An 11,035-nucleotide genomic window follows, 5' to 3' on the forward strand; every position below is an offset into this window, starting at 1 on the left:
TCACTAACCAATCCCTTATTTTAGGACATTCAGATTGTTTCTGATGTGTGCTGTTACAAACTTCTCAGCCCAGTAATGAAAGACATGTAGGATGACCACATATAGCACAGACAGCTCAGTCATCGTGTTGAAGGACATCAGACACAAACGTGGACGGTGTCATTCCATTTATGGAATATTCTAAAACAAATGGGCAAAATAAAACCACAGCACATAGAGATGCATACTCAGAAGGTAAAATTATATATAAGGGATCCAAAGGATGTGATTATGGCAAAAAGCAGGTCCTTTAGGGTGAAGGGGGTGCTGTGTTGGGAAGGTGACTGGGGGCTGACAGCATTCTGCTTCTTGACTGGATTGTGGCTGTGTGGGTGTTTGCAATAATTCACTTAGTAGCTCATTGATGTTTGCACCATGATTTACGGTAGTGTTTATATTAATATTTAGGATATTGCCGGTGCCAACTTTACCACTGTCCCTCGATTCCTTCCTATTCCCCACCCCCTTCCCTTAGCAGACTCAGCTCTGTGAGTCAATTCTCAGGGTTTGCTACCATTGGCCACTGTTTGTTCTCTTACTGTTTCTCTATTCTCCACTTTTGAGAGAGGTCATTTAGTATTTGTCCTTCTGACTTTGACTCACTTTGCTCAGCATGTATCTTCCAGTTTTCAAGTTGCACCCAATAGAGATATTTTTATCTTTTCTCGTAGTGAGTAGTATTCCATGGTTTACATAAGCCATGACTTTTTTTCCATCTTCAACGTGGCTATGGTACATAGCACTGTCATGAACAGGTTGGAAAAATATATTTTCAAATAAATGGGGTTTTTTTGGGGGGGGGTCACACCCGGCAGCACTCAGGGGTTACTCCTGGCTCCACGCTCAGAAATAGCTCCTGGCAGTCTCAGGGGACCATATGGGATGGTGGGATTTGAACCACCGTCCCTCTGCATGCAATGCAAACGCCCTACTTCTATGCTATCTCTCCAGCCCCATCAAATGCATGTTTTTGTGTTCTTGGGGTAGATGCCCAGGAGTGGAATCACAGGGTCATATGGAAACTCTAAAACTCTATTCCTTTTTTTTTTTTTTTTTTTGCTTTTGGGCCACACCCGGCAGTGCTCAGGGGTTACTCCTGGCTGTCTGCTCAGAAGTAGCTCCTGGCAGACACGGGGGACCATATGTGACACCAGGATTCAAATCAACCACCTTTGGTCCTGGATCGGTTGCTGGCAAGGCAAACACTATCTCCCTGGGCCCGGAAACTCTATTCCTAAGTTTTGACGAAATGCCAAAGCTGTTTTCCACAGGGGCTAAATCGAATGACATTCCCACCAACTGTGGGGAGGGCTCACTCATCCCCACAAACACTGGTTGTGAAATGATCTCTCATTGTCATTTTGCTTCCCATTTTCCTGATCATCAGTGATGATGACCACTTTACAAGCCAATGATATCTGATACACGTTTATCCATTACAGGCAATTAAAATAAACAGAATTGGGCCGAAGTGATGGTGCAGGCGGTTCAGTGTTTGCCTTACACTTGCTAGCCTAGGATGGACCGCAGTTCAATCCCCCAGTGTCCCATATAGTGTCCCCCAAGCTAGGGCAATTTCTGAGCGCATACCCAGGAGTAATCCCTGAGTGTCACCAGGTGTGACCCAAAAACCAAAAAAAAAATAAAAAAATAAAAATAAATAAAATAACCAGAATTAAAATAGTTGGTGACAATATCATCTAGAAATCTAAAGCAGAGGCAACACTAATATTAGAGCAAAATCTTGAAAAGGCACAAAAGGATGACTATTACCTCCATGTTACTTCAAAATTCTAATTAAAAATTTTAGCATATGCTGCCTAGGCCCAAGCACATGCTGTTCTCATCTCCTCTCTTGAGATGTGAACTTTCCTACTTCCCTATTTTCATGCTGGTTGTGTACCAGGGCTCTCTCCATCTTTGGAGAAGCCCGTGTTCTCTCTCAAGTGCATGACTCTCTCCCTTTCTTATTCTTTTCCTGCCCTTCCTCAGTACCTTCAAATAAACCCTGCTTTTACTTCCAATTTTTTATTTTGTTTTGTTTTTTGGGCCACACCTGGTGACGCTCAGGGGTTACTCCTGGCTATGAGCTCAGAAATCGCTCCTGGCTAGGGGACCATATGGGACGCCGGGAGAATAGAACTGTGGTCCATCCTAGGTCAGAGGCCTGCAAGGTAAATGCTTTACCGCTGAGCCACTGCTCCGGCCCACCCTCAAATATTTTAAGTGGGAGGGTAGACAGATAGTTCAAAGGGCTGCATGCAGGAACCCCAGGTTTGATTCCCAAGTGACATGGTCTTCTGAGTATGAGCACCACACTCAGAGTGGATCCCCCAGACTACTGGGTATAGATCCCCCCTCCCAGTTAAGAAATTTTTTTTGTTTGTTTGTTTTTGTTTGTTTGTTTTTGGGCCACACCCAGCGGTACTCAGGGGTTACTCCTGGCTGCCTGCTCAGAAATAGCTCCTGGCAGGCACAGGGGACCATATGGGACACCGGGATTCGAACCAACCACCTTTGGTCCTGGATCGGCTGCTTTGCAAGGCAAACACCGCTGTGCTAACTCTCTGGGCCCCCAGTTAAGGAATTGAGGCAGGGACCAGAGAGATAGCATTGAAGGTAGGGCATTTGCCTTGCATGCAGAAGGGCGGTGGTTTGAATCCCGGCATTCCACATGGTCCCCCGAGCCTGCTGGGAGCGATTTCTGAGCATAGAGCATGGAGTAATCCCTGAGCGCTGCCGGGTGTGACCCAAAAACAAACAAACAAAAAAATTGAAGCAGAGTGGCTCAGTGGCTTGTCTGGCATATGTCACATGTGAATTTCTTTTTTTTTTTTTTTTTCTTTTTTTGTTTGTTTTTGGGTCACACCCGGCAGAGCTCAGGGGTTACTTCTGGCTCTGCGCTCACAAATCACTCCTGGTAGGCTCAGGGGACCATATGAGATGCCAGGATCCGAACCACTGTCCGTCTGTCCTGGATAGGCTTCGAGCAAGGAAAACGCCCTTCCGCTGTGCTATCTCTCCAGCCCCAACACATTGTGAATTTCAACCCCAGAGCTGACTCATGCTGAGTTGTTTTGGGCATGCTCGGTTATGTTCAGAGATTACTCCTGGTTCTGCACTTGGGTCATTCACTTCAGGCAGGCTCTAGGGACCATATGGGTTGCCGAGGATTGACTGCATGCAAGGGAAGCTCTTGACTTGCTGTACTATGGCTTGGGCCCAGTCTTACTGTCTGCTTCCAGATCAATGGGATCGGAAGAGGGAGAGAGTTCAGTAGGCTGGAATAGTTGCTTTGCATATTCGAGACCTGAGTTCAGTTCCCAGCTTGGAGGCTGGAAAGATATGTATAGCGAATAAAGCACTTGTCTTGAGCCCTGCTGATTGGGACTAAGCCCCAACACCTCCATAAGGTTCCCTGAATACCACCAGGAGTAATCCCTGAGTTCAGAGTCCATGTAATCCCTGAAAACCGCCTGCTGTGGCCCTACACCAAAAGCAATCCATGGGGCCGAAAAGATAGTACAGCAGGTAAGGTCCATGCCTGGCAAGTGGCTTAATTCCGTGCATCCCATATGGTCCCCAAAGGCCACCAGGAGTGATTCTTGAGCACTATTGAGTGGAGCCCCCACTCCAAAATAACAATACACACACACACACACACACACACACACACACACACACACACACACACACACACACACACACACACACACACACACACTCAATCCCCAGAGTGGCTACCAGCATTGCTGGATGTGGCTGAAACCCAAAGCCGGCAAGATGGCGCTTAGCACTTGTCTGGTAAACCCAATTCCCAAACTCCAAGCGCTCCGGTACGCCTGGGAGCACAAAGATGGTTTGTGGAGCACAAACCTGAAAGGCTCCTACAAGGAGCCTACAAGATGTTGCAGTGGCTCAGAGAGCACCTTAGGTTAGGGCAAGAGAGATTTGCGGGCTTAATGGGGCCGCCCAAGAGATCCTAATGTCCCAAAGGGGAAAAAAATTAAAAAAAAAAAGTTTTGTTTTGTTGTTTTCTTGGATCACACCAGTGGTGCTCAGGGAGGGATCGCTCCTGACGGACTTGGAGGCATAAGGGATATTGGAAACCCAACCCGGTTCCGACCGCACTGTGCAAGGCAAAACACCTTACCTAGACTGTACCGTGTCTCCAACCCCAATAAAACAATAAATTCTTATTGAATGCTGGAAGATGCATGGTAGTTGAAGTCTCTGCTCTGCCAGGACGAGGCCACGAGTTCAATCCCTGGTGCCCACCTTAGCCCTGCGGTGTTCTTGCAACACTGTTACCGCGTCCGCTGCCCAAAGCGTCCGCTGCCCAAGCGATCCCCGCTGCACTGCAGCGGTGGGCGCTAGGCCGGGGCTTAAAAGCGTGCGGTCCCCGGCGACACTCCTACCAATGCGATGCGCACATACATGTCCACCCACTTTTCCACGCCCCCCGCGCTCGGCCGTGCAAATGAAGTGTGCGACCCCAGCAGGCGCTCCGACGGGCGCGGGCAACCCCTGGCGGCCGCCCCTGAAGTAACCGGGCCTTGCATGCACCGCTGCAACCAAAGCAGCGCTAGTTTGATCCCTGGACCCCCTCTCCCTGGCCCTGCTGGGGTGACCCAGGTTAATGGCAGGGCCCGAGCAGCATCCCATCAAGCCGTGAAATAGCCGTAAATAAAAATTTTTTTTCTAATTACTGAAAAATAATGTGCTATGATTGTAGTTAGATTGACCGTGAATTGTCTTCAACCTCATTGTTTTTTTTTTATTTACTTATTCTTTATTTATTTATGGGCTGGGGCCACACCTGGCATTGTGCACGGTTTACCTCTGGCTCTGCAGAGATCACTCCTGGTGATTTGGGGGCCACAGGCAGTGTAGGGGATCAGATTCAGGTTCGCTGTAGGCAAGGCAAACGCCCTTACCTGCTATACCAGATCTCCAGCCCAAATATTGTTTTAAACTATGTATGTTTATGGGCATATATGTGTGTATGTATTTACACATATAGTATACAGTGTATGATATAATATAATAAATATAATATAATACATAGCCATAGGAGACCATATGGGATGCTGGGATTTGAACCACTACCCATCCTGGATTGGCTGCATGCAAAGCAAAGGCCCTGCCATGTGCTATCTCTCCAGCCCTGTAATATTATATATTAATGTATTAATAAATATTAGTGTATTTCCCATGTTTTCTTCTTTTGTGTTATGGCAATGACAAATGTTCATGATGATTTTGTAGCTGTGTGCTTTGTTAACAAAATACTAAAATCTCTACTTTATTTAAAAAAATACACCACAGGGGTTGAGAGATAGACAGTTGCAGTGGACTGGAGCACATGTTTTTCATGTGGTAACCCAGAGCTCCGTCCCCAAAACACATGGCCTCTGAGCACCAGCTGAGACAAAAGTAGCTCCTGAGCACTGGTGTGGCCTCCAAACAAAACAGAACTAACAATAGAGGAGATGGCAAGCTAGTTCTGTGAGCCAATGCAGATTCTTGAATTGGGGAACAAGGTGGTGTGTCAGCTTCTAAGAGGTGACTCAGATCCAAGTCAGTTGGTGCCCTGGCTTCTATTGAAAGCCCAGGAGAAGTGTGACTCCTCTGATAGTCAGACAGACAGATAGACAGACAGACAGACAGTCAGGAGTACCCTCAGCCCTGACTACAGCAGCCTCTGTTCTTCAGCAAAAGTCTTTCCATGTCTTAAATAAGTCACCTTCCCTCTGTACTTTCACTGGCCCAGTGACCCCACCTCACTTAGTCAACTCTACTTCCTTTTGCTTGTAGAAGAATAAATCAGAGCATGTTTTTATTGTCCTGGGTCATCTAGTGACTATTGGACGTCTAGAGACTGCATCCTTGTTCTCTACAAGAGAGATGAAATGGCTTCCAAAATCACCTTTACTATAGTCATTATTTGCTCTTGAGCCACACCCAATGATGCTCAGGGGCTAATTCAAGTTTTGAGTTTGGGGCTCTCTCCCTATGAGTCTTGGGGGACCATGGAATAGAGCTCAGTCCCCTGCTTGCAAAATACAAGCTCAGCTCAGCCTGTTGAGTTATCTCTGGCCTCCAAATACATTTTAAAAGGATTTCTTTTTTTTTTTAACCTCTTCCTTTTGCCTTTCCCTTCCCTTCCTTCCCCTTTCCTTCCCCTTTCTCCCCTCCCCTCCCTTTTTAGTAGTTGCAGGGATTAAACCCAAGGCTTCATGCATGCAATACAGGTGTTTAGCTGAGCTACATCCATGATGACAAAAAAAAAAAAAAAAAGAAGTAAATAAAAGTCAAGCTTTGCTCAGCCTTTGTCTGTTTGAACAGTTTGACTCAAAACATGGATATCAGACCAAAGGATACAAGTTATACCAACAATATGAACAACAAAATTAAAATATATGTTTTGGTACATGGTACTAAGTCTTTAAAGACCATGGAGATGAGGCACTGTCCTTGATTATATTTAAGGAACTTGACTCATCCACTAATGCTTTAAGGCAGATACAAGGATTTCCATTATGGCAAATGGGTGGAATCCAGCATGTAAAAGTGGATACTGATACAATATCAAAGATGTGTGGCACTTTTCCTTACAAAAGTAAAAAAACCCAAAAGTAAAAGTCCAAACCTGTGAAACAAGCTAAGACAACTGCAAACAAAAAGCCTGATTAGGGGCCAGAGCAGTGGTGCAAGCAGTAGGGTGTTTGCCTTGCATGTGCTAATCTAGGACGAACCTCAGTTCGGTCCCCTGGCATCCCATATGCTCCCCCAAGCAAGGAGCAATTTCTGAGTGCATAGCCAGGAGTAACCCCTGAGTGTCACCGGTGTGGCCCAAAACAAAACAAAACAAACAAACAAAAAAAGACTTATCAGGGACATCAAATTCACCAAATCTTTAGATCCCCACCATCTTCAAAACTATATTTTATTCCTTAATAATTTACCAGAAGAGACCAATGAGATGCTGTTTAGGAAGGTGGTTTGCTACCTGGGTGATATTACACTGCTTTTGCTGAATTTGAAAATCATCATTTTCTGGGACTGGCGATGTGGCGCTAGAGGTAAGGTAGACGTCTGCCTTGCAAGCGCTAGCCAAGGAAAGGACTACAGTTCGATCCCCCGGCGTCCCATATGGTCCCCCCAAGCCAGGGGCAATTTTTGTGCGCTTAGCCAGGAGTAACCCCTGAGCATCAAATGGGTGTGGCCCGAAAAAACAAAAACAAAAACAAAATCATCATTTTCAGGCTCAAACTACAGGATATGCCATCTAGGCATTTAGAATTATATTACCCCCTGCCATGAAGAGCACCTGTACCCAGAAATAACATTTGAGAGACTTCTCTTTAAAGGAATTGGTATTATTTAGATTGTTTGGATAACATTTGGTCTGTCTATTGTACAAGTTGTGCCCAGGATTCAGTCTAAGCGGTCTTGAGATCATATTGGGTGCAGGGGTTTGAATCTGTGTCAGCAGTGGGTAAAGCAAGAATTTATGCACATTCTACTATCAATCCAGTCCTGGAGGGTAAAGGAAAGAAAAATTTTGTGAAGAGTTAAAATGACCTAGTTATTTGAGCTTGAAAATGTAAGGTTTGAGTCTTATACAATAAGCCTTTATTTGTATTCTCTGCAGACTGTTTGCAATCCTTCTATCATGAGACACTTAGGCTACTTTAGAGTACATTGTAAGCTATGTGAAACTTTTAAAATAGTATTTGGGGGATGCTTTTCTAATAGCATTTTTGAGGGGCTGGAAAGATAGCATGGAGGCAAGGCAAATTTCTAATAGCATTTTTGAGTAGTTACTGAAATAGCTGTGGGCTATAATAGTGGGGGCTTCTGACTGCCCTCTGAGTGGTCTTGCATGCTTAGAGAAGTTTGAGGTTTGTTTTGACAACCTGAAGGACTCCTAGGTGAGGTACTCCTCCCCCACTATTGGTCACAATTTTGTCCCTGAGTCACCCTCTCTTCTACTCCCCCCTGGAAGTTTAACCACTTCCTGCCCACTATTTGTTGTCTAAATAGCACTGTCAGAATGACATGTTAGAACACTTCCCCACCCTCGAGTGTAATTTTCCCTTCTAGGCTGCTTTCAATTCTGTGTGTCATAATTGTGTCTTATGAAAAAATCTCAGGTATCTTTCCTGGTGGTATGTGAGTTTTTCTTCCTGGTGGGAAAACCCACTTGTTGCTTTGTATCTAGTGAAGCTTCCTGAAAGCCAGTCAGTGAGCCACACTCTCTCTGTGTCTTCCACTCAGCCCCACAGCTCTGAGAAGATTTTGCCATTGTCCTCAGTTTAAGGATCAGGAACTTAGAGTCTAGGACAGCGGCCCTCAGAGAACCATGGGTTGAGTGCCCAGAGTCAAATCACTGGACCCCCTCCAGGAACCCTCTCAGGGTCTGGGAAAGACTCTCCTCATGGATCTCACCTTCGACCAACTCAGTCCACTTGTGATAACGGCAACTTTTGGATAGGAAGAATGTCAACAGATGAATTTGTCAGGTTTGTTTGTAACTAAACCAATGTTCCCACAGTTGGTTGTGGGTCTCTCACCTCGAAGGGCACCTCTGTGGGGATTGAGGTTGCTTCTTGGGATTCCTAACCTGGCCATTTGAGTGGCCCTGAGGGATGGTTAGGTTGGAATGTCTCTCCCCTTATTCTGTCCACCAGACCTTTTGGGAGTTTCTCTCTCAGGCCCAAGGTGGGTTCTTGGAGATAGACACATTTCTGGCACAGTGCTGCCTTCTCTGTCATTGGTCCCTCCTCTTCAGGTGTGGCCATGATATAGGAGGTTTCACCCCACCCCCAGTCCTAGAGAACCTCCCAGGCAGTATCTCTAGTCCACCACCTTGTCTGGGCCTCAAGGACATGCTCTTTGCATCTGGTCTGCTCTGGCCTCAGTTATTCCTAAGAGACACTGGCTTCCTTCACTGGGCAGTTGCTTCCTGGGACTTCTCACACGGCCAAGTGTCTCTCTATCTCCTGAAAAGGGTCAGTCACTCTTTCCCAGTAGGCTCCTTTACCTCTGGGTGGGAAGCATATACAATCCCAGTTAGCAGTCAGCAACCCTATCTACCTTTTCCATTCTCCACCAGAACACCCCAGAATTGTGCTTGCAAGAAAGTGGGTTTGTTAGCTGATCCATACTGGGTGCACAGAAATTTTTGAGCAAAGTCTCTGTTGGATAGATCCTCAATCACTGAAAGCCATGGGCACCTAATTGTGTGATCCTAATGAGCAGTGCATACAAAGGGACCCTAGAGTATCTTGGCAGAGAACTTTGCTAGGTCTTTGCATCTAGGCGACAGAAACTTTCAGAGGTGAACCAAACTTTAGATTCTACTTCAAGGCCTAAGTGTGTTAAGTCAGCGGAGTGATAGAGTGGAGTGAGTTTACAGCCAGAGAGAGTTGGTAGAGACAGACTTCACCTTCCATGTAGGAGAGCAAGCTGGGCTAGAATCACAAATCTTCCCAGGAGTTGGGCTCCTTCACAATAGGTACATAGGAAGGGCAGTGACTTGGCAATGAATGGTAGCCACAGCTGTCTCATGAATTCCTGGTTTCTGCCCCAATGTAACCCAAGGCTCTGCATTCAAAGGTCGACCCACACAGACTTGGATTGAAGTGGCATGTAGCTCCTACAAAAACCAAAACCTGGGGAGCTCTGGCCTTGAGCTGACAGCTCTGTAGACCTGTGGGGAAATACTTCCCTTCTCTCCTTTCTTGTGGGAGGCCACAACTAGAGGTGCTGTGGAGGGTTGGCTGCTTCATTCCCGGTTAGTATGGGGGATCCTGCCATGTCAAGGATCCAGCTTGGAGTTCCTGCCTGCAAAATATGTGCTCCGGTGTTTTGTACCATACCCCCAACCCTGAAATACTTGGTGTCTTCCTTTTCACTGAAATGAGGAGGATAGTAGCTGGTGGGAGCTGAATTGGGCACTGCAGAGGTGTGTGTAGTATGTTGGAGTTGACCATGACACTGACGTGGGTCCTTACAGTTATAACAAAGGACCGTGTTCATGTGGACTACTGAGAGATGAGTCAGGGAACCTTGGAATTGAGGTTTGTCATCCTTTGGGGAAGCTATCTTTATGCGAGCACTATCTTTGTCATTCTCCATGCTTCAAAGCTTCTCTCCTTAGCCACAGTAAATAGAGATCCTGCTGCTGTGGTGAACGAGCTTTCTTTGAAGTTGCTAACAATTTGCTCTTTGGTGGGTTCTGTGTGGAGTTAGTTCACAGAGATGGAGCCTAGAATCACTTAGCCTATGAGGGCTTGCAGGCTGTTCCTTGCTTTCTGGAGAAAGCAGAGCTGGTTTCCCCTTCCCCATGTCTGGCAGGCTGTGAGCCATCATCATTAACTTCTAGGCTGCCACACACACCTTTCTAACTGCTCAGAGAGTTTTTTAGAACAGGAGATCACTAGTGATGAAGGACAAAGACATCCTTTCCTTCCTTGTGACTTTATATTGGTGTTTTCCTTGGGGCTGGAGTGGCTGGAATAGACAGGTCAGACTGTACTTTGGTTCAGCACATGCCATCCTGTAGGTCCATCACAAAAGAATGAAAATGGCAGCTCAGGGAGGACAGGATTTGGTTTGGTTCATGGGTGTATTTGTGGCTCTACAAAGCCTGGCCTGCAGCAGGTGCCCAATCTTGGTTAAGTGAATGAACAAAGGTAAATTAGCCAAGGGAGTTAATCATGCACTTCTCTCAGTAATTGTCTGATAGTTGCAAGAGGTACTTCTGCCAAGGGTCTATCCCAAGTGCCCCCAAGACCACACCCTAACCCTACTGAGCAATTTCCTGTCCTGAATGCTGTCTCATTGCCCTATCTGTCCTCTTTCCCCAGGCTCTAACCATCACCCTCTTTCTCCAGGGCCTGGCTCCATTTCTCATGTTTTCCTTATCCTCCTAACTCTCATTAAATCCTATAAGCATCTTTATTTTTCTCAATACACTCTGGACTGC

The sequence above is a fragment of the Suncus etruscus genome, chromosome 12 (assembly GCF_024139225.1).
Source record: "Suncus etruscus isolate mSunEtr1 chromosome 12, mSunEtr1.pri.cur, whole genome shotgun sequence".
NCBI lineage: Eukaryota > Metazoa > Chordata > Mammalia > Eulipotyphla > Soricidae > Suncus > Suncus etruscus.